This window comes from Narcine bancroftii, chromosome 5, assembly GCF_036971445.1.
Source record: "Narcine bancroftii isolate sNarBan1 chromosome 5, sNarBan1.hap1, whole genome shotgun sequence".
NCBI classification, from domain to species: domain Eukaryota; kingdom Metazoa; phylum Chordata; class Chondrichthyes; order Torpediniformes; family Narcinidae; genus Narcine; species Narcine bancroftii.
The window spans coordinates 73,370,393-73,395,939 of NC_091473.1; the positions used below are offsets into that span (position 1 = coordinate 73,370,393).

At 38.8% G+C, this 25,547-nt stretch overlaps 1 long non-coding RNA gene across 1 annotated transcript in view; it reads left to right on the forward strand.

Moving 5' to 3' along the window:
• The window catches only part of LOC138762722 (uncharacterized), a 48,872-nt gene that overhangs the window by 11,365 nt on the left and 11,960 nt on the right, over positions 1-25,547 (forward strand). Inside the window, exon 3 of the long non-coding RNA XR_011357093.1 lies at positions 21,531-21,686. This is a non-coding gene — a long non-coding RNA (uncharacterized lncRNA). The remainder of the gene's footprint in view (positions 1-21,530; positions 21,687-25,547) is intronic.

A 25,547-nucleotide genomic window follows, 5' to 3' on the forward strand; every position in this document is an offset into this window, starting at 1 on the left:
ATGCCACTCTCAAGTTCCACTTCTCCTTAAAAATATGTTGTGAGAACTACAGAAGGACCTGCTGTCTTCTTTACTTTAAACTTGTGACATCTGACAGCACTATTGGGAGAATTCATACTTGGATACAAGAGGCATGTCAAAGTGTGCTCGATCAATTCTGCTACAGTGCCTGAGCCTTAAACTCTCCACAGAGTAAACAGAGTCACCAAGTGATGAGGCTGCACAAGAAAATCCCATCAAGCAGGAAATGTGATGATTCAAGCTTCATTGCAGCTATTTAAGGACTCTCAGAATTTTAGTTTTCTGTACACTAGGAGCTCAACACATGTGAGTTAGAGTGAAGAACACTCCATGACATGACGGCTAAGAAAATGATTGCACTATTTATTTCATGCTGTGGACCGAACACACTAGAGGCATCCTGAAGAAACCACGTCAGCGCTTCTACTTCCTTAGCAGTTTGCAGATGACCCTTGCTAATTTCTACAGATGTTTTGGTAGAAACCCTTGCTAATTTCTATAGATGTTTTGGTAGAAACCCTTGCTAATTTCTACAGATGTTTTGGTAGAAACCCTTGCTAATTTCTATAGATGTTTTGGTAGAAATTGTGCTGACTGGTTACATCATGGTCTAGTATGGGGACTCCAATACCCTTGAGTGTAAAGCCCTGCAAAATGCAGTGGACATAGCCCAGGACATCACAGCAAAAACCTTCCCCAGCATCAAGAGCATCTACAGGGAATGCTGCCATCGGAAAGCAGCAGCGATCATCAAAGACCCACACCACCCAGCACATGCTCTGTTCTCACCGTCAGGAAAGAGGTATAGATGCCACAAGACTCAAACCACCAGGTTCAGGAAACAGCTGCTACCCCTCCGCCATCAGACTCCTCAATGACAAACTCAATCAGAGACTGATTTAAGTACTCTTATTTATGCAGCTGATCAATTTTCTTTTTATTCTGTTTTGTACAGTCAGTTTGTTTATACTTGTTATCTGTTAAAGTTTTTTATTGGTTCATATCTGTATGCTGTGTAGTTTCTTTTGCACTACCAATTAGTGGCAATTCTGCCATGCCTGAAGGAAAAAGAATCTCAGGGTTATATGTGATGTCATGTATGGACTCCTGACAATAAATCTGAAATCTGCTATCTTTGAATGCAAGGTTGTTGTCATTATACCACTCAATAAGCTGATCTATCTGCCTCCTGTACGCTTCCTTATTGCTGTTTGGGATTCTACTGACAACTGTGGTGTCATCGGCAAATTTGTATATGGCATTGGAATTGTGCCTGGCCACATGGTCGTGGGTGTAAAATGAGTAGAGCAGTGGTTTAAGCATGCATCCTTGAGGTGCACCTGTGTTGATAGTCAGGAGGCCACATTGTTTCTAAATTGTACTGACTATGGTCTTCCGATGGGTAAGTCAAGGATCCAGTTGCATAGGGGGGTGCAGAGGTCCAGAGTTTGGAGCATCTTGACTAGCACTAAGGGAATAATGATGTTTAAGGCTGAGCTCTAGTCTATGAAGAGCACTATATATGAGTTGCCTTTTTTGAGGTGATCCAGAGCTGAGTGGAGACCAGCGATATTACACCTGCTGTGGAGCAATTGTGACAATAGGCAAATAGAAGTAGGACCAGATCTTTGCTTAGGTACATGTTAATTCTGGCCATGACCAGCCTCTCAAAGCATTTCACCACAGTAGAAGTTAGTGCTACTGGGCGATTGTCATTGAGGCAGCTCACACTGCTCTTGGGCACCAGGAGGATTGATAGCTTTTGAAGCAGGTGGGAACAACTAATTGCAGCAATGAGAGATGGAAAATGTCTGAACACTCTGTTAGTTGGTTAGCACAGATTTTCAGTAACCTGCCAAGTACACTGTCATGGCCTGATGCCTTGAGATTTCACCCTCTTGAATGATGTTCTGACATCAGGTCCTCAGCCTTTGCAGGGATTCTAGTAGGCACTGTTGGGTTTTAATAGGGACTGTTGGGCATAGAACACATTCAGCTCATTGGTTATGAAGCATCACAGCCATCTATGGTGTTTGCCATCGCTTTGTAGGCTGTAATGGCCTGCATTCCCTGCTATAGTTGGCATGTATCTCTGTCTCTAGCTTCTTCTGGAATTGCCACTTTGCTTCAAAGATAGCCTTCCACAGATTGTATTTGGACTTCTTGTTGAGATCTGGATACCTAGCCTTAAACACCCTTGATCTCACCCTCAGCAGGTTGGGAATCCTCTATTTCAATTAAAGCTTCTGGTTGTGGAACACCTGGTATATGTACATGGGTATATGGGTCCATGCAAGTCTTGTTGAAATCTGTGATTCATGTTGCATATTTAAGTCTAAGGATGAGTTCTTGAATATAGCCCAGCCCACCGTTTCAAAGTAGTGCTGCAGATGCTCCTCTGCTTGCCTTGACCATACTTTCGCTGTCTTCACTACTGGTGCTGTGGTTCTCTGTCTCTGCTTATATGCTGCAAGTAGAAGTACAGCCAGGTGATCAGTTTTGCTGAATTGTGGTGGTAGTATGGCTTGGTTGGCATTCTTCATGGTGGTGTAGCATTGGTCGAGTGTGTTGGCTCCTTTGGTCTCACATGTGATGTGTTGATATGTTTAATATTTTTGTATGACATTTTTTAATAAAGTTTTAATGTGCATGGGATGACATTTTGTGGTTTATTATTTTGGAATGTTTTCCCAGATATATTTCATATCCTTTGCCTATCCAACCCCATCATCTTTTATAAATATTATGCCATTTTATTGTATTTTTGTTTATATTTATATTTTATGAAATTATTACACTTTGTGAATATATTACCACGAGAGATTTAACACATTAGTTCTTGCACTTGGGCTTACAATATTGTTTGTTCTTTATCCCTGGAGTCAGCCTGGGATTAAGGATTTTAAACTCTTCATATCTTCCAGTTTCTAGAGTCTAGTTTCTGGAAAGCACCTTTTTTGTGTGAGAGATCAAACATTGGCTAAACTGAACTTTCCAAGTATAGGCCCTACTTTACATGGCTTATTACATTTATATCCCGACATTTCAAGTGTCTATTAGAACACAGGCTTTGAGTGAATTCTGTTCAGGGGGGAATCCATTTACTAAAACTTTTTATACAAATAGGCTTGGAAGAGGCTTTGAAATTTCTGGAGCTATTATTCAGTAGAAGGTGGTTTTGTATTGCATTGGAAGATTTTACATAGGACATAGAACATTACAGTTCAGTACAGGCTCTTCATCCGTTGATGTTGTCGACCAATATATTCCTACCAAAAAAAAGTACTAAACTCTTCCTAACTCATAACCTACTATTTTTCTTTCATCCATGTGCCTGTGTAAATCTTTCAAATGGCCCTAATGTTTCAGCCTCCACCACTATCCCTGGCAAGCATTCCAGCCACCCACAACCCTGGGTTAAAAACAAACATGGCTCTGATGTCTGTCCAAAACTTTCCTCCCTTCACTTTTTAGAGATGTCCCCTGGTGTTTTCTATTTCTGCCCTGGGCAAAAGGTGCTGGCTGGCCTCCTTATCTATGCCTCTCAATCTTTTAAATCTCATTTAAGTCTCCTGTCATTTTTCTTTGCTCGAAATAGAAAAGCCCCAGCTCAGCTAACTTTGCTTCATAAAATTAATTTGCCATTCCAGTCAACATACTGGTAAAGCTCCTTAGCACTGTTTCCACATTCTTCCTATACTGAGGAGACCAGAACTGAATAAATACTCTAAGTGTCGTCTCATCAGAGATTTATAGAGTTGCAACATGACCTCTCTACTCTTGAACGCAATCCCCCTATTAATGAACCCCAGCATCCCATAGCCCTTAACTATCCTACCAACCTGTATGGCAACCTTGAGGGACGTATGGATTTAAACCTCAAGGTGCCCTCTGTTCAACCACACCCTTAAGTAACCAGCCATTAACCTTGTTCTCAGCTTTCTGGTTTGTCCTTCCAAAATGCATCACCCCACACTAATCCATATTGAACTCCATCTGCCACTTTTCCTCCCAACTCTGTATCCTGTCTATATCCTTTTGTAACTTACAACAACCTTCAGCATTATTAATAACTCTTCCAACTTTCATATCATCTGCAAATTTACTGTCCCATCCTTCTGGTTCTTCATTTTGGTCATTTATAAACGTCACAAAGAACAGAGGCCCTGTCTTGGGTAAACTTATACCTCTCATTTTGTTCATTTTAGATTGGTCACAGTGTTTGAGCTACCGAAAGAAAATAGACACACACACCGAGAGCAGTTCAGTTTATACAAATGTTTATTACTAATTCAAAAGCTGATTTCACACTACAATATGCAAGCCCTTCCCAACTATACTTATCAACGCTTGGACTGGTCCCAACTGCCGAAGCGAGGCAACGACTGCACACTTGTAGTAGGTTGTCAGGGCGCTGGTAGCAGCTTCTCCACCTCCCCCGACCGGGACGTTGCTCGGACTCTGGCTGTTCTTCCTTCTTGACAAGGGGTGTTCCCACCCCTCGGAGAGTCTAAACTTCAGCAGCAGGACCACAGGCTTATATACCCCAAAAACAATTAATCATGCGCCTACTCCTTCTAATATTTGTCAGTCAAAATCAAAACTGAACATTACATTCTACAATTTAGAAGATTAATTATTATGGAACCAGGATGTTATAATTTCCTGGTTTATCTCGTAGATACAAAGACTTATTAAAACTTCTCGAGCAAGACAGGTTGTGACCAATTCGTCAATTTCAGAGTGTTGCATTTGACAACTGCTTTCCCTGGGCCTCACAGTGGAATTCCATTTCAAAGTGTATCTTCAGCTAAGTCAACATGGCTGAGTTTAATTACATCTGCTAGTTCTGAAAGTAAGGTGACCTGCGTGTGGACCCAGTGTCGTCAGTTCCACATAAGCAAAAAGCATCTGGGTACATGGTTTTAATCCTCCATTACAGGCCCCATAACAGATTGCTGCAGAATTCCACTAGCCACTGACCTCCAGGCAGAATATTTTCCTTCTTCTACTGCTCTCTGCTTTCTTCTTTTAAGCCAATTTTTTATCCACCCAGCCAAGGTTCCATGGATCCAATGCCTCTATTTTCTGAATGAGTCTCTCATGGGGACCTTGTCAAATGCCTTACTAAAATCCATATAGAAACCTTCGTCAATTTCTTTTATCTCCTTACAAAACTCAATTAGGCTCATGAGGCACGACCTTCCTTTTACAAAGCCATGCTGACTATTCTTGAAGAGTCTGTACTTCAAATGATCATAGATCCTATCCTTAAGAATCTTCTCCAATAGTATGCACACCACTGATGTAAGACTTACAGATCTATAATTCCCAGAATTTTTATTACCTTTTTTAATCAAGGAGACCACATTTGCCATTATCCAATGCTTCAGAATCTCCCCTGTGGCCAAGAAGGACTGAAAGATGACAGCCAATGCCCCAGCTATCTCTTCCCTCAACTTCCCATGGCAACCTGGGGTTATTGTGACTGGCCCCAGGGACTTATCAATCTAATATTTTTAAGATTTAACGCTTCTTCTTCCTTAATCTCAAAATCGTCACACACGTAAGTCTGTTCTGTTCTGACCTCACCCTAAACTCCAATTCCTTTTCTCTTGTGAATATTGAAGCAAAGTGTTAATTTGGACCTCTGCAATATCCTCTGCCTTCAGAAACATGTTGGCTCCATTTAAGCGGTATGACCTTCATTCTAATCAACCTTCTGTCCTTTACATATGCATAGAATGGCTTGGGGCTCTCCTTAATCCCATGTCAAGGCCTTCTCACGCCCCCTTCAAGCTCTTTTAAGTCCTTTCTTAAGATCCTTCCTGGCTAGTATATACTTGTCATTAACCCTCCTACTTATTGCTTCCTAAATCTACTGTATGCATTCTTCCTCTTAACTAGCTGACTCACCTGTTTAGTCAACCATGGTTCCCTTTTGCTTCCATCTTTTTCCTGTCCCATAGCTAAGAATCCTTCCCCGCATCAGAGGTGCGTGCGTGCGTGCGTGTGTGCGTGCGTGCGTGCGTGCGTGGACATTTGAATTGTGAATAGCTGAGCAACCTGTTCTGTGCTTGCAAAATTCTGGACAGTTTCTTATTGATTTTTATCTCCTTTTTCCTCATTCTGACTCTTTTGGAGAGCATGTGGCCCAGAGATCTTCTAGAGTAACTGAAAGATAGCTGAGATAATGTTCCAGTTGATGGCTAGCCTTTTATTTACATGATAATTTTGCCTTATACTCCTGTCATCACCGTTCACCAGGAAATCAACTTCAACTCGATACATGAGCAATGAAGCTGTATTGTTTAGAGCGGGATTTGAGGCAGGCAATAGCTATTGAGAGATGGGATTTAAATATTTATACACTCATTGCACCTATTAAGTTATTTAAATTAATTTAGTGCTGCTTTGATGTGCTTGTGTACTCCCATTCATTTCATTTGCTTTGAACTGGAGGACATGTTTGGCATGATCAGTCAACATTTCTGCTCTGAATCCTTTATTGAGATTATCATAAAAAATGGATAATATGTGCAGAAACATATATGACATTCATAAGGTCATTGTCACTGATCAGCATTCATCTCTAGCATGCTGTGAAATGACTTCTACTTTCTGGTTGCAGTCTAAATCATCTCCTTCCTCAAAAGTGAAGGCCAAAATATAGACAGTGTCAATGCGATTCAACTAATACTTGTCAGTCATGACATTGAGGCTACGGTGGGTGTACAGCACAACTATTGCTGATGGATGAAATAATGATAGTGAGGTACTTAGTGCGCATCCTACTTTGAGTTGAACAGGCATGGGTTAAATGAACATTACCACACCAATGCAGTTTTCCACCATCATCCAATTATTTACCAGAAAGCTCATTCAGTGAAGCAATATGAGAAGGGCTCAAGAATAAGAAAGCTCCAGTTACTAAAGTGAGGTTAGACAGCCAGAGATAAGGAATGATGAAAAGATGTGAAAGCAACAGGATTGTCATTGCAGTTTAGCTTAAATGTTCACATTATTGAGTGGGTCTTGCTTTGTGCAGAATTTGCTGGGCATCCCTGGTCAGACAATCAGATTTAGTGAGATTTAAGCGGCTTTTAACCAGGCTCATGAACAAGCAAAGGATGGAAGGATACAGAGTATGTGCAGTCAGGTGCAATTTGTTTAAATTGGCATCACAAGTCTGAAGGGCCTATTTCTGAGCTGTACTTTTCAGGGTTTTGCAATGAATATACTCTTGCTTTCTCTCCTGGCAGAGAAATGGTTGGAAGTCAATCCACAGAACCTGAAAAGTGGCAGAGAGGATCACTGGAGTCTCCCTCCCACCTAGCGACAAGATTTACTGGGATCCATGTCTGAAGAGGGTGTGTAAAATCATGGAGGACCCCTTCCATCTTGCACACAGCTTCTTTCAGCGGCTCCCATTGGGGAAGAGATCAAAGAGTTCAGAGCCAGCACCAACCAGGCTGAGGAACAGGTTCTCCTCATGGACAGTGAGAAGGCTGAAGACAAAGGAACTACTCACACTAACCATCAGAGACTTTCATTAGTACAAATATATTTATAGATATAATACTTATCCTGCATATGTATTGTTTATCTGTATTATATCTGGTTGTGTGTCCATGTTTTTTTACTGAGGACAGGAGAATGCTGGTTCATCATATTGAACTTGTACAATCAGATGACAATAAATTGATTTGACCTATGAATGTGAAGCTTTTTGTCATTAAATATATTTTTGCTCAAACATGACATTTGAAAAGTTTGATTAACAATTGAGATCAATTTATTAATTTATTCATTTTAAATGTGTGCTCCTCTGAATTGCAACAGTGTGAAAACAGCTGGACGCCAACACTTTCATTTTCCATCTCTTCAGCATTCTACATTTATTTCCCAGTCAGAACGTTTCTAATATTAGCATCACTGATGATTAACTAACACCACTACAAGCCCTTTGAATTCACTTCACTAGCATCTAAATTGAATAATCAGGAGAAAAGCTGAACTCCTAGTGATCCAAAGCTAAAAGTGAAATATAGATTAGGGACTGAAAGGTCAACCACAAGGCTGGATAGGAAGGTGGAGTAAAGAAATGTCAGTATCAACACAGTCAAATGGGCAAAGGTTGATCACAAATCATAATCACATCCCTAATTTCCCTTGAACTAAGCATCTTGCTAATTCATTTCTGAGGGCAGTTAACCATCAATCACATTGCTCTGAACTCACCTACAGGTCAGAACAATCTAGTTAAGGCTGGCATGCTTCCTTCCCTGGGGGATATTAGTGGACTAGGAAAATCTTTATGACAATTGAGAGTTTCACTATTAATGAGACTGGTTTAAATATTTTTAATTAACTGAATATTTAATGAATTCAATTAATTAAATACAACTCACTGGGATTCAGCAACACAATCATTGAATCAACTGTGCAGCCATCAGGGTTCTCTATAGGTTGTTGGACCACCATGGCAAAACTGTTGGAGTTCTGTGACCAAGTTCAGGAACAATGTGAAAGGGCCTGTGATGCTTCAACTTGAGGTCTGAAGTACACCCAATTAGTTATGTTGGACAGTCCATAACACCGGACTTCCAACGCAGACACTTTATTCCAGACCATCATGAGAAAAGATTCCCACCGTGCAGAAGAAAAATGTTCAAGGATGTTCTCAAACCACTGGGAATGCAATATCCCAATAACTCCTGAGAATCCCCAGCTTATGACTGTTTCATGTGAAAAGGAGAATATATGGGGTGGCATCAACTACTTATCCTGTCCCATTTATTGAAGACACTGATGCTCCCACATTGACCTGAGATATTTGAGGACTGGTAATCCACAGAACTGGAATAGAAAGAAATAAACCTCCATCCCAAGGAACTGCTGAAGAATGAGTCACACATTTCTTCAGGTTCATGCAGGATAAGCAGGATTTAAGGTGATGGTGGTGCAGATTGATGAGGACATTTTGTAATGGACAAGTAAAGAGATTAAATATCTCTTCAATTTATAGCATGTTATCCCTAAGCATTAATTGACTATGGGTGATTCACACTGAAAATCATCTACAGGTTCCTGTTATTAGAATAATTTAATTTGATTGCTCAGTGGCAGTGTGACTTTAATTAGTATTTGCAGTATTTTCAAGAGTTTTGTTTAGCATTGGAGATATCAATGAATTGGGTTAGTTTTCTAAATTTCAAATGGCTTTTTTTGAGATTAGCTTTAGAAGTGGCGAGGAAATGTATAGCTATTTCATGGAAAGATCAAATGGATCTTAATTTACAAAGATGGCATTTGGAATTAAGGTTGTGTATTCCATTAGAGAAGATAACATAATTTAAGAGATACGTATTATGAAGTTCAAAAGATTTGGAGCCCATATTTGGATTATTTTAATTTGATAGGGATTTGAGTGCCACCAAGTCTCCTTATTTTAAATGAAGTGAACTGTGTTTAGTATTCTCCTCTTGCTTCTCTCTTTTTTTCTTTCTTTGTGGGTAGCTAGGGGTTTTTAATGTAGATTAGAGGGAGGGTGACTGGTAGTCATGGTGGAGAGCTGGCTGATGGAGGATCTCAGTTTTCTTCAGGCTGACTTCCAGGCCAAACATTTTGGTAGTTTCCGCAAAACAGGACGTCATGCGCTGGAGAGCTGGCTCTGAATGGGCAACTAAAGCGGCATCATCTGCAAAGAGTAGATCACGGACAAGTTGCTCTTGTGTCTTGGTGTGAGCTTGCAGGTGCCTCAGATTGAAGAGACTGCCATCCGTGCGGTACTGGATGTAAACAGCGTCTTCATTGTTGAGGTCTTTCATGGCTTATTTCAGCATCATGCTGAAGAAGATAGTAAAGAGGTTTGGTGCACGGACGCAGCCATGCTTCACGCCGTTGTCAATGGAGAAGGGTTCGGAAAGCTCATCTCCATCAGGCACACAGAGCTCAAAACGGTCAACCAGTTTACCTACCTCGGCTGCACCATTTCATCTGATGCAAGGATCAACAAAGAGATAGGCAACAGACTAGCCAAGGCAAATAGCGCCTCTGGAAGACTACACAAAAGAGTCTGGACAAACAACCACCTGAAGAAACACACAAAGATCAGCGTGTACAGAGCCGTTGTCATACCCACGCTCCTGTTTGGCTCCGAATCATGTGTCCTCTACCGGCATCACCTACGGCTCCTAGAATGCTTCCATCAGTGCTGTCTCCGCTCCATCCTCAACATTCATTGCAATGATTTCATCACCAACATTGAAGTACTCGAGCTGGCAGAGTCCGCAAGCATCGAATCCATGCTGCTGAAGACCCAACTGTGCTGGGTGGGTTACGTCTCCAGAATGGAGGACCATCGCTTTCCCAAGATCGTGTTATATGGCCACCGAGACAGAGGTGCACCAAAGAAGAGGTACAAGGACTGCTTAAAGAAATCTCTTGGTGCCTGCCACATTGACCACCGCCAGTGGGCTTGATCTCGCCTCCAACCATGCATCTTGGCGCCTCACAGTTCGGCGGGCAGCAACCTCCTTTGAAGAAGACCACAGAGCCCACCTCACTGACAAAAGACAAAGGAGAAAAAACCCAACACCCAACCCTAACCAACCAATTTTCCCTTGCAACCGCGCCTGCCTGTCCCGCATCGGACTTGTCAGTTACCAACGAGTTTCCAGCAGACGTGGACATACCCCTCCATAAATCTTTGTCCGCGAAGCCAAGCCAAAGAAAAAGAGGGAGGGTGTAGTTTTAGGTTTGGAGGGGGGTTGGGGTTTTTTTTCTAGTAGATTTTTAGTTTTTCTATAAACCATGTTTAAATGTTGATATATTGTTTTATTTTATTGCCTGTAATCATGGTTGTTTCTCTTCTTATAAATAAAATATTTTTTAAAATTTTGTTTAGCACCAAAAAGGTTTCATTTTTCATTTGGTACTTTTTTTGTTGTATTTAATTCTGATCAGGCAATTCCCCATGCACTGAGCCTGGTGCTTAGTATTTTGCATTGTGTCTGCATGAAGAATTAGTGAGAAATAATGCATCTAAGAAACCAAATTGAGTTTAATAGGAGATGGGATTCAGGAGAATTTTCTTCATCAACTTTGTTTGTTGCAATAGGTTCAGGGAATTTGCTGCCTAGTTTGTAGATTGAGAAAATGAATTGTGTACATAGCCTGATGAATGAAGTATACCTGTGAAGCAGTCACTGACTGTTGATAATTAGAAGGTTGTATCTGCTCCATTTTGTTTGGGGACTGACGCAAGTTTATTGTTTCCAACAACTCAAATGAACAAATCCCCACACAATTTTCTCACTTGGGTCCTAAGTATAGCTGAGCAAGAAGTTTGTTTCTCAGACCGTGAGATGAATGAATAAAATTATTTTAAGTGCTTGAGTTCCCCTTAAAATTTGCTGTATAAAATCTAGTGGAGAATAAGATATTGATGGGAAGAATAATTTTCATTGAAGTAAGTTTATATTACATTAGAACATCTTATTGGATTACAAATTGCATTGTACACAATACTCAATGAACAGAAAGACTAAGTCATTCAGCCACAGATCCATATTTCTCATGGACATGTTCCTTCCCTCTAAAATATATGAACTGCATTTTCGATGATATAATGAGGCTGCAAGTACTTTTACCCTTCTACTCCACTCTTTTCTAATGACTTTTTATGGATACTGTATTCACCAATTCACTAGTTCTTGCCTAACCTATTTAATACACAAGGATGCAATCTGCCTGTACCAAATATTTTATCTCCTGTAAATATGTTAACTTATTACTTGCAACCTTCCTTATCTGGTTAGCTTTATTATTTTTCAATACTACAGCCAGCATATTAGTCTTGTAGATATTCCTAAACAAGAGATGGACAAGTTGCAGCAATCCACATGGCACCTAAAATTCATGAGTGAATCAAGAGCTCATAAATGCACAAAATGTCAAAAGAAATTCAGTGAGAGGGCTGCTGAGATCAACCATTCCTTTCCTTCAGTAATTTCCCCTGTGGTTTTCGACTATTCATATAATTCTTGATGTAACTTTAAAATACATGTGATGATGTCAACCTATATGCCAAAAAGCTTTGGCGTATTCACTAAAACCTTGAAAATGTAAATGGTCAAGTAGCTGTTGAGCTGAAGACCTTTAAAATAGTCATAGCTAGTCCAAGCAAACAAAATTATTTCAGTCAAATCCATTGTTCCTCAAGGACCAGTTTGTTTAGAGAATGGCATTTTATCAGCAATATTCCAATACATTTGGGCGGGAAGGTTATATCACAACAAACAAAAAAACTATAGATATATATAAAATATAATATATATCAATTCAGAGGAAGAAATGTGGTGTTGACAATTGTTGGAATTAATTTTTCCCACCAGAAATGACAATTGTGTTTCTCCCACTTGAAGAATAATCCCATTTTAATGCTATAACTCAATTGAAATTGTGTTTTCCTACCATGAATGTAATTCATATGGTGATATAGAGAAATATAGAGCAACCGTGTCTGCCTGTCCCGCATCGGACTTGTCAGCCACAAACGAGCCTGCAGCTGACGTGGACTTTTTACCCCCTCCATAAATCTTCGTCCGCGAAGCCAAGCCAAAGAAGAAGAAGAAGATAGAGAAATAGTATTCAAGGAGCTGACATGGAGGAGGAGTCACGTGATGGAGTAGTGGCCGTTAGGAGAATACCAGCCCTCTCCAGAAAAGAAGGAAAAAAGTGAAGAAAACGCAAAGCCCCAGACACACAAATCACAACAAATAAAAAATTAAGATGTGGAGAAAATGGCACCGAAGAAAGAAAAGCCAAAAACAATGGGAAGAAAAGAAGAAAGAAAGATGCGGAAGAGAAAGGTGAAGGCCTTACCAGCACGAAAAAGCAGGGACCAGCCGTGGAAAGAGGAGCCCTCTCCCCGAGGTTAGTGGAGGCCCGCAGGGTTGCGACCCACTGACCGCAGGACTGCAAAGATAGCTCATGGAGCCAAACAGAGGTGCGCAACTGCGCATGACAAAGACAACACCCACGGGAAAGGGGACCAGCTGTGGAGTTTCACTCCACAGCACGAACAGCTGAGGGAGACCTGACAGCAGGGCTCCCAGCAGGAAAATAGAGAAAACAATGGGAATGGGAGGAGTGAGAATGAAAAAAGGAAACTAGAGACACAACAGATAACAAACCCAGAAGAAGAGGACCAACATCAAGACACCATGGAGTAAAAAAAATACCCAACAAACTGAGACAAGCAGCTCAACAAGAAAGTCAGAAGAGACACAGATACAAGGAAGAGAAATAGAAGACACAAACCCAAGAGCAGACACAAGAAGAAGAAGGAGAACACCAAGCTCTGCACCGAGGAATAGGAGGTAAAATGAATGGACAGTACATAGATTTAAAAAAAAATTAAGAATATATGAAAGAGAATGGCTAACACTAGAATTTAGTGAAATAAAAAGAAAAAATGAAAAGTACAGAAGAAAAAGTGAGTAGAATACAGCTGGTCATAACAGATGTAGGGAAAAGATTAGAAAATGTGGAAGAACGTGTAATGGCGGTAGATATGGAAGTGAACGATTTAAAAATAAAATTGGAAGAAAGTGATAAAAAAGTTAAAGAAACACAGGAGTTGTTAGCTCAGAAGATAGATATAATGGAAAATTATAGTAGGAGAAACAATATAAAGATGGTGGGCCTTAAGGAAGATGAAGAAGGCAACGATATGAAAGAATTTATAAAAGAATGGATCCCAAATGTCCTGGGAATGCCAGAAATACAAGAAGGAATGGAAATAGAAAGGGCACACAGAACATTAGCCCCGAAACCACAGTCACAACAAAAAAATTCTAGTAAAATTCCTGAAATATATGACAAGAGAAAATATATTGGAGAAGGCAATAAATAAAATGAGAGAGGACAAAAAAACCATTGGAATACAAAGGTCAAAAAAAAATTTCTATCCAGACATAAGTTTTGAGCTCCTGAAGAAGAAGAAGGAGTTTAATGCAGCAGAATCGATCCTATGGAAGAAAGGCTATAAATTTATGTTAAGATATCCAACGGTGCTTAAAATAGTTATCCTGAAGCAGCAAAACAGACTGTTCTCGGATCCGGAGAAAGCAAGAGAATTTGCAGAACACCTGCAAGACAGAAAGAGAGATGAAGAGATGTAACAAGAACAAAGACAAACTACATATAAAGAAGAAAAAATAATGTATAAGTAAGAACTAAAGGAGGGAAAGAAAAGGGAAGAAAGGAAGTAAGGGGGAAAAAAAGAGGGTGAGCTTTGTTATATGTAAAGATAAAAGTATTTTCTGGAGGGGGTTGAGTGGGAGAAAATAACAGTCACTGCGAAATCAGTTGACGCTTGCGAGCGGGTTCGCAATCCAAATGCAGAGGGGAGTTGTGGTTGCCTGGCAAGGGACAAGGGGCAACTCAGAGAGGGGGGGGGAACATTAGGGGTTAAGGGAATTTTAGATGTGGGAATGGTGGAAATATTTTATGTTTTAGAAGTGTTGTTATACAGAGCGTTCAAAAAAAAACTGAGAAATGGAAATGGGGAAAAGGGGAAAGGTAGTGGTAATGAAGTGGAAACAAAGAATGAAATGGCCATGTTGAACTATATGATTATAAATATTAATGGAATACATAACCAAATCAAAAGAAAGAGGCTATTAAATTTACTGAAATAAGAAAAAATAGATATAGGATTGGTGCAGGAAACGAATCTAATGAAGTGGAACACAAGGAGAGACTGGGTAGGGCACGCAACAGCAGCATCATATAACTCAAAAGCCAGAGGTGTAGCTATATTAATCAATAAAAATTTCCCTATCAAAATTGAGGAGGAAATAATAGATCCAGCAGGTAGGTATGTAATGATAAAATGTCAGATATATTCAGAATTTTGGAATTTTCTCAATATATATGCACCTAATGAAGAGGATCAAAAGTTTATGCAAGATATCTTTTTGAAGAATGTAGATACGCAGGGGAATATATTGATAGGAGGGGACTTTAACCTTAATTTGGATTCAAAGATGGATAAAACTGGACAAAAGACTAGCAGAAAGAACATAGTAACCAAATTTATGGTTAAATCAATGCAGGAGATGCAACTTTTGGATATATGGAGGAGACAACACCCAAAGGAGAAGGAATACTCATATTATTCGAGTAGACATAAAACATACTTGTCCATCTCCTGTTCTTGTAGTCAGCCCATATCCAAGGAAGAGTTAGGAAAATGGAATATAAAGCTAGATTGTTATCGGATCATTCACCCCTGTTATTAGCAATAGAGCTGGAGGACATCCCACCAAGAACGTATAGATGGAGATTAAACTCCATGCTACTTAAAAGACAGGATTTTAGAGAATTCATTGAGTGCCAAATTAAAATGTACTTTGAAATAAATACGGAATCAGTGAAAGATAAATTTATACTATGGGATGCAATGAAAGCTTTCATCAGAGGGCAGATAATAAGTTATGTAACTAAGATGAAGAAGGACTACAATCGGGAAATAGAACAGCTGGAAAGGGAAATAGTAAGTACAGGAAAATAACTAGTAACAAGGGAAGATACAACAAGAAGAAGAGAATTGGTAGACAAAAAAAAAATTTGAAACACTACAAACGTACAAGGTGGAGAAGAACTTAATGAAGACAAAGCAGAAGTATTATGAGCTAGGAGAAAAAAATACACAAAATACTAGCTTGTCACTTAAAACAGAACAAAATAAAAGAACTGTATTGGCATCAATGAAAAAGCACAAACAAATTACATAAAACCCAACAGAGATCAATGAAAACTTCAAGGAATTCTATGAGCAATTATAGCAAACTGAGAACGAAGGGAAAGAAGACAAAATAGATGAGTTTCTAGCTAAAATTGAACTACCAAAATTGCAAGAAGAGGAGCAAAACAAATTGATAAAACCATTGGAAAGAGAGGAAATACTTGATATATTAAAAAAGCTACCGAACAATAAATTCTCAATAGAATTCTATTAAAAAATTTAAAGACTCATTAATTCCTCCTTTCCTGGAAGTAATGAACCAGATTGAAGAAACACAAAACATGCCAGATTCATGTAAAACAGCAATAATTACAGTAATACCAAAGATGGGGAAAGATCCACTAACACCAGCATCATATAGACCAATATTTCTACAACTCAGATTATAAGATAAAAGCAAAACTACTAGCAAACAGATTGCCCGACTGTGTACCAAAAATAGTAAAACTAGATCAAACTGGATTTATTAAGAAAAGACGGACAATATCTGTAAGTTCATTAACTTAATCCATGCAGTACAAGGAAATAAGACACCAAGAGTGGCGGTTCCTTTAGTTGCAGAGAAAACCTTTGACAGGGTGGAATGGAATTATTTATTCAAAGTACTACAGAGGTTCAACCTACCAGAGAAATATATTAATTGGATTAAAGCATTATATAAGGGACTGTTGGCAAAGGTGACAGTAAATGGATATATATTGATCCAATTTAAATTAAGCAGGTCAACTAGGCAGGGATGTCCACTATCTCCTTCACTGTTCACTTTAGCTCTAGAACCCTTGGCAGAACTGATAAGAACAGAAAATAAAATAAAAGGGAAAAAAATAAAAGAGAAGGAATATAAAATCAGTCTATTTGCAGATGACATCATAGTATACTTAACAGAACCAGAATTATCAATAAAAGAATTACATAAGAAATTGAAGGAATATGGAGAAGTATCAGGGTACAAGATCAATGCAAATAAAAGTGAAGCGATGCAAATTAATAATGCAGATTTCACAAAGTTTAAGAAAGAATCACCATTTAAATGGCAAACACTAGCAATCCAATACCTAAGTATTTGACTAGATAATAATCTAGGCTATCTGTATAAATTAAATTATCAGCCATTAATGAAGAAATTACAAGATGACTTAGAACATTGGAAAGATTTACCACTAACACTGATAGGAAGGGTAAATTGCATTGAAAGGAATATCTTCCCAAGGATACAATACCTATTTCAATCATTACCAATTCCCTTAACAGAGAAATTCTTCAATGAGCTGAAGAAAATAATAAGGAAATTCTTATGGAAAGGGAGGAAACCGAGGATAGCGCTTGATAAATTAACAGAATGGTACAAACAAGGGGGGCCTACAGCTACCAAACTTTAAGAATTATTATAGAGCAGCACAATTAAGATCCCTATCAGATTTTTATCAAACAAGGGAAAAACCAGATTGGACCAGATTAGAGCTAGATAAAATAGGGGAAAAGGTACCAGAACATATACTTTTTAAGTGGGATGAAAAGCTGGTGCAACATAGAAGTTCACCAGTACTGCACCATCTGTTCAACATTTGGAAGAAGATTCACGTAGAAGGGAAAAAAAACAAATTACCAACTACCAAAATTATTATTGACGCAAAATCAACTAATCCCTTTCACAATAGGTAACCTTTCGTTTAGAGAATGGGTGAGAAAAGGGATCAAAAGAATAGAAAATTGTTTTTTGGGAAATACTTTATTATCTTTTGAACAAATGAAGTACACATATGGTATAACTCACAGTACAATGTTTGCATACCACCAACTGAAAACCTACTTGAAGGACAAATTGGGAAGCAGGATGAGGTTACCAGAAGGAAGCAGCTTTGAATATGTGATTACAGACACAATGATAATTTAAAAAGTTATAACAAACATGTACATCAAGCTGCAAGAGAAAGAGAATGATGAAATAAGCTGTAAACCAAATCAAAAGTGGGAACAAGATCTAAACATAAAGATAAGAGATGAAAAATGGGAAAAGCTAAGCTCCGTAACTATGAGAAATACAATAAACATGAGGTTACGCATGATACAATATAATTGGTTACACAGGCTATATACCACGCCCCAAAAGTTAATTAAATGGGACCCAACAGTATCAGATAGATCTTTTCGCTGTAAGAAGGAAATGGGAACAACAGTTTGGGCCTGTGAGAAAGAGGAAAAATTTTGGGAAGATCTAAATCAGATATTAAATAAAATCACAAAAAGCAACATACCAAAAAATCCAGAGATCTTTCTTCTAAGTAATATAAGAAGTAACGAACTAGGCCTCAATTTGGATGAAGCACAAAAAAGATTTATTATGATAGCCTTAGCTGTAGCAAAAAAGTGTATAATGTCAACCTGGAAATCTGAAGAGAGCCTGAGAGTACAGCAATGGTACATAGAAATGAATAAATGTATTCCATTGGAAAAAATAACATATAATTTAAGAAATAACATCACAGTATTCGAACAAATTTGGGAACATACATGGAACACAACAGAGAGGGCCTATCACGGACCTCCACCACCTAAAATGACAGAATGAGAAGAAGACGAAATGAACTGACCCAGTGTGTGAGAGTGGATGACACAGTTTTCTTGTTTATTTTCATTGTGTGATGACTTTGTTTTAATGGGTTTATTGTATTGTATATGTTGAACGTTTAATGGGTTGGAAGGGGGTGGGAAGGAGGGAAGGAATGGAGGGGGGAAAGGGGAGAAAATGACACTGTGTATATTCAAGAGGGAAACATTTGTGTGTATTTTGGTTAATATGGTTCATAATGTGAAAAATAAAAAAAAATTAAAAAAAGGAGCTGACATTGACATCAAACTAAGGAAAAGGTACAGAGTAGAATGGGGGTAAATCAGCATTGAATTCCCGTTTGCCATCAGAAGAGAAATGTGAAAAGCCAGGGAGGGCTACCATTGAAGTTGATAGCAGTCAGCAGACTTTAACGTAAAAAAACAAGACTTTTCTGCCGTATTCTTGCCGGTTGGTCAAAGTTTGCCTCTTCAGATTGTGACATGCCCCCACCCCTGATATTATCACAGTTACACTGGTCTCAGCTCATAACACAGAGTAGAGGGAGAAGTTATCCTGGTATCAGGTCTTACTATCATCTTGCAATCTCAAAAAAACACATTTTGTCACAGAATAAAGAATTCTGGGGTTTAAGTAAATGAATGAGTTACTAGTTTGAACTCTTGAGGAACTGGTGTTAATTCAGTTCTAGATTGCTGTAAATTACATAGTCAGGTAAAATTACCTGTCCTATATTCTCCATGGAAAATGTTAAGGCAATTATTTAATAACTATGTCACTTTATTTTCCTTTGAGATTATTATTATCGACCCTGTTCTTATCCTGATTTTCTTTCGATAAACTTGAAATCATATTTTTTTTAATGTCCTGATGATTGTTCCTTTTCTTTGTCTCCCTAATTGTTCACTTTTACATCTTTCCACCTCATTCTCTTTCAGCATCAACCCCGCCCCTTTATTTTTACATTTTCTTTGAATTCAAACTTTGATTTTATTCATCAATGATGGATTATTGCAGACTTTTTTTGACTGTGCTTTTCAGTGGGATGTTTCTGCTTAATCTGTTATCTTTGTGTTAAATATTTCCCTTCAGTTTTCGACTGCTGTCAGTAACATTTCCAAGTTCATTTAGATTAGGTTTAATCCCAACAGTTCAAAATCAACTTTTCTTTTATAGTTTATTACTTTTGCCCTTTTATTAGCTAACCTTTATCTTAAATGTTTTGGTCTTGCAATCACTAATGTCCGGATATTTAAATGCTTATACTTAATTGGATTTTTTTTTCATCTCTGTTCCACCAACAATCCTTAGATTTTGTATGGAGAATTTCTGGTAGAATATAATAATTTTCCTTGATTATAATGTAATATTTATGAAGTTTCTTTTGCCACTATGGTGTGATGACCGAATGAATGTGAGTTAGATGGCTGTTTTAAATTATTTATTATAATTAATGAAGCAAAAAAATGTGGAAAATACAGCACTGCCTATGCACAACTAAGAAAGGATTGAGTTAGAGAAGTTTGTCAATTAAAGTGCTCCTAATATCATTTGGTGGAGGGATTGATAACCTTGGCACTGAGGGTAGAAATATAATTTTACTTGTTATCAACTAGTTTGCACTGTTACACTGTGTGTCCAAAATTCTGGCTGAAAATGGTGAGATGTGGGGCACGATTAAACATATAGAAAATAGTGGTGAAATAAATTTTTGATTGGCTTTGAAGAAATTTGAAGCAATGAGATAGCTGTGAAATGTTTACTGGTGTATTGCAATTGAAAATGTGATATGACATCTCAAAGTTCATTATGGACATTTAATGGCAATTCCTCAGTGTGCAAGCCAAAACTGCATCAAGGATGACTTCCACCTTTCCCCAACAATATTCTACTCTATCTCAGCATCTTCTCTATCTCTCAGAATTTTTTTTTTTGTGGACCACTATTTACCTGTGGATGTGCAGAATCCCTACAACACATCTTAGATTCAGCCAATTTCAAACAATCTTCAGACCTTCCTATTTAGTTGAGGACTACATTGTGTCTGTAATTCAGATGTACTGAATATGTTTTTTGTGCAGTAAATTCAATGCCATAATTATAGAGCAAGTTTTCTATAGAATCATTTTTATGGGTAAAGGAAACTGGAAACATAATTGTGATATCTGAATAAATATTCTAATTTCTACTAAAAAAAATTAAACTGCAGACTTTCACCAAGGCAAATGATCAGCACAAGGGACAGCTTGGAATATAATTGCAATTACATGATTATTCGTATCAGACATCATTTAATGATCATTTTCAATAAGAATATTTTATGTGCATCAACAATGATTTGATTTGTTTTTCTGCAGTCACTGTTTCTACATTTGTGAGTTGAAAAACGACTGATCCACTTGATTTCCACAGGACCATAAGAGTGGAAGGGAGGGTCATATGAGTCTCCCTCCCTCCCACCCATGCCCCAGAATTGTTGTCTGAAGAGGGGGGCGCAAAATCATTGCAGAGCTGTTCCACCCCGTACGCATCATTTTCCAGCTGCAGTAATCGGTGAAGAGATACAGGAGTGTCAGAGCCAGCGAGAATGTTGAATGACCAAGGGAACTGCTCACACTAACCATCTGAGACTCTCCTATTCGTGTAAAAATATTTATTTATTTAATGTATAGATGAAATATTTGTCCTACAAATGTACTTTTTGTCTGTATGTGTATTACACCTGGTGGTGTGTCTGCTTTTTTTGCTCCAAAGTCCAGAGAATGCTGTTTTGTTGGATTGTACTTGTACAATCAGCTGACAATAAACTTGACAACTTGAACTGCATGGATTAGTGGATTTTTACTGGTAAAATATCACTATACTTAAATGAATTGGCTTTTAATAATATATAACTGTTCATAATTATACATAATCAATGTGCAGATGTCCACAACCAAACAATTTACCTTGATAAATCGGTAGCTTTTCTTGCTTTGAATTAGTAAATTTGAATCTCATTTTTGAGATTTGAGAACAAAAACCTATACTGACACTGCGGTGGAGTACTGAGAGAGGTGATTGATGAAGAATAGTATCTTTCTGTTAAACTCAGGACTTAACTGGTTTTCTGTGGTGTTCCAGGTTATCTTTAAAACTAAATTAACATTTCTGGAAGGAATAATATGATCACATTGCTGTCTGAAAGAAATGCTGTGCACAAACTGAAGACCATTTTTTCAAAGTTGGAAGAGTCTGCCCTTCATTGGCTGAAATGCATCTTGGGAAACTATGAAAGAGGTATGAAAAGCACAATATAAATGGAATTCTTTTAAATTTCATTATTTGCAATATTAGGGTGCATCTTAATTATTATGTGATTACTGAGTGTCTTTACTATTTTTAAAATGACTAGTGAATTACTCGGTTTCAAATTGCAACACAAAGTCAAGTAATTGAACCAAATGAGACAGATGATGGATTAAATCTTAAATTCCATTATCAGCTGATTACTAAATTATTCAAGTCAAATTATTATTTTTTTTTGGAAGCTCCCAAGACTAAACTATGTCACATGTCAACTCCATATCCACTGATAACTCCAGGAAGCTAATTATACTCTGATATTTGAATAATCTCTGTCATTATTGATGACCTAAAAGGTGTAGCAAAAATACAATTTAAATTCCACAAAACTATGTTTCCATCTTTGTCTACTGTTGTGGCTGATGCTATCTCTTCCTAGGTTATTCTTAACCTGTCTTTTAACCTGCCATACTGCTACACTCCACCTTTGTGACACCTCAAACATTTCAACTCATTGAAGCCTACAGTTAGTAGGTATATTGAGAAGTGAAATCAAGTTGAATGCTTGTGAGTCTCCTTCAGCTCTCACTGCTGTTTATTCCTTGAATGCCATATACTGCTCATTGCCTTCCCAAGCTTATTATTTCTGAAAGCACCACTTTCTGTAACTGCCCAAAGCCTTTCCACCATTCCAAGTCTAGTTCTGATAGATTGATTAAGCAAGGCAACCAGAGGTCCAACCTGTAAATTCCTGAATTACTTTGCTGCCTCTTTCTCACTTACCACACTGCATCAGCATGACCATGTTGTTGGACTGATTACTTGATTAAAAGTTATTGATGAGCTTAAACATTTCTTCAATTAAGGATGGGAGAAACTGGAGAACAAATTGTCTCTTTCCTCTTTCGCTCACCTCCTGACATTTCACACTCTTCACTCTTTCTCTTGATTCTTCCCCTATCTTTTCCTCAGTTTGTATGTGGGTGTTGTCAAAATGTGGCCATGAATATTTGCATGCATCTATGCTGGCAGAATGCATTTTCTTGGCTGTAAAATGCTTTTGAATGTGGAGAACCTTGAAAGATCTATATATTTTTTTTAATTATTTACCACATGTTGGACGTTGATTTCAGCCTTTGAAGCCTGTGCTCCCCAATTACATCCAATTAACATAACCCAATTCATTCTTCTTTGGTTTGGCTTCGTGAACGAAGATTTATGGAGGGGTATGTCCACATCTGCTGCAGGCTCGTTGGTGACTGACAAGTCCGATGCGGGACAGGCAGGCACGGTTGCAGCGGTTGCAATGGAAAATCGGTGGGTTGGGGTTGGGTGTTGGGCTTTTCCTCCTTTGTCTTTTGTCAGTGAGGTGGGCTCTGTGGTCTTCTTCAATGGAGGTTGCTGACCGCCGAACTGTGAGGTGCCAAGATACACGGTTGGAGGTGAGATCAGCCCACTGGCAGTGGTTAATATGGCAGGTACCAAGAGATTTCTTTAAGCAGTCCTTGTACCTCTTCTTTGGTGCACCTCTGTCTCGGTGGCCAGTGGAGAGCTCGCCATAGAACACGATCTTGGAAAGGCGATGGTCCTCCATTCTGGAGACGTGACCCACCCAGCACAGTTTGGTCTTCAGCAGCATGGATTCGATGCTTGCGGACTCTGCCAGCTCGAGTACTTCGATGTTGGTAATGAAGTCATTCCAATAAATGTTGAGGATGGAGCGGAGACAGCGCTGATGGAAGCGTTCTAGGAGCTGTAGGTGATGCCGGTAGAGGACCCATGATTCGGAGCTGAACAGGAGCGTGGGTATGACAATGGCTCTGTACACGCTGATGTTTGTGCGTTTCTTCAGGTGGTTGTTTTTCCAGACTCTTCTATGTAGTCTTCCAAAGGCGCTATTTGCCTTGGCGAGTCTGTTGTCTATCTCGTTGTCGATCCTTGCATCAGATGAAATGGTGCAGCCGAGGTAGGTAAACTGGTTGACCGTTTTGAGTTTTGTGTGCTCGATGGAGATGTGGGGGGGCTGGTGATCATGGTGGGGAGCTGGCTGATGGAGGACCTCAGTTTTCTTCAGGCTGACTTCCAGTCCAAACATTTTGGCAGATTCCGCAAAACAGGACGTCATGCGCTGGAGAGCTGGCTCTGAATGGGCAACTAAAGCGGCATCATCTGCAAAGAGTAGTTCACGGACAAGTTGCTCTTGTGTCTTGGTGTGAGCTTGCAGGTGCCTCAGATTGAAGAGACTGCCATCCTTGCGTTACCAGATGTAAACACCGTCTTCATTGTTGAGGTCTTTCATGGCTTGTTTCAGCATCATGCTGAAGAAGATAGTAAAGAGGGTTGGTGGGCAGATACCACAGCACCTGAAGAAAATCTCTGCAGATTATGGGGGAATGTATAAACTCCTTGCAGATACTGTCAGATTTGAACCCAAGTTGCTGGCGCTTAATAGTCTCACACTAATCACCTTGCTAAATGTGCCATCCTATTATGTTAAAATAAATTTGTTCTCTGTTTTACATTGAAAATATTGCCTAATTATTTCATTGTCATTTCCCTAGCCATAGAGATACATAGCAGTGCCATTAAGTATTGGGTCTGTTGTATTGAACTGGTGACTCAACTCATATTTCACTATAGAAGTTGGGGAATTTAATTTTAATAAAATGTCAAAAACTGTCAGATTTTCACAAACCCATTTGATTCATTCATGAACTTCATCTACCATCTTTATTTAGCCTGACCTGTTTATGACTGCAGAGTCACAGCACTTCCCTCAGAAATAGCCACGATGACCCCCTTAGTTCTCGGGCAATCAGAGATGGAAAATAAATACTGTATGAGGCCATGATGCCAAATAACTGAATTAAGAATTTTCAAATAGTTGTGTTAATTCTCACTCTCATCCTTCATGGTTAATTTTAGTTTGTGTTTTGCCTTCATCAGATTAATGCACAGGAACATTCACACTCACAGAATATTCATGAGATAGCAAGCAAGCCACTTACTGTGGAAAGATTCAAAGTTAATCTAGATGCACTATAAAACTGTTGCAATAGAAGTTTACTAGGTCCATACCATCATTGATTGTTTTATCCCGCTTCTTTTATGGGTGACTTCAACATCCCTAATATTAACTGGCACCTCATGACTGCAAGAGGGATAGATGGGACTGAAGGATTCCTGACACAGTGTGTGGACCAGCCAATGAGAGGAAAGGTCACACTGGATCTGGTTCTGGGGATTGAACCTGGTCAGGTGCGGACCTCTCATTGGGGGAGCATTTTGGTAAGAATAACTCCCTTAGCTTCAACATAGCCATAGAGAAGGATATAAGCAGTCAAACTGGGAAAAGTGCTTAACTGGGAAAGGTCTAATTATGAAGGGATGAGGCAGGAACTAATGAGATAAATTGGAAACAGATGTTCAAAGGTGAAATCACAGAAGTAATGTGCAAGAGGTTTACGGACTATCTGTGCTGGGTTCAGGATAGGTTTGTCCCACTGGGACAAGGAAAGGATGGTAGGAAAAGGGAACTGTGGCTGATGAAACAGGTGAGGCAATTAGTCAAGAGGAAGAAAGAAGCATATGTTAGATAGAGGAAGCAGGAAACAGGAAGGACTCATGAGAAATACATTTTAGCTGGGAAGGAGCTTAAGAAAGGAGAGGAAAGCTCGAAGAGGGTGTGAAAAGGCCTTGGCATGTAGGCTTAAGGAGAACCTCAAGGTGTTCTATGCATATGTAAAGAACAGAAGAATGATGAGAATTAAGGTGTGGCTGCTAAAGGATAAAGAAGACAACATGCATCTGGAGATGAAGGAGGTTAGGGAGGTCCTAATTGAATACTTTGCTTCA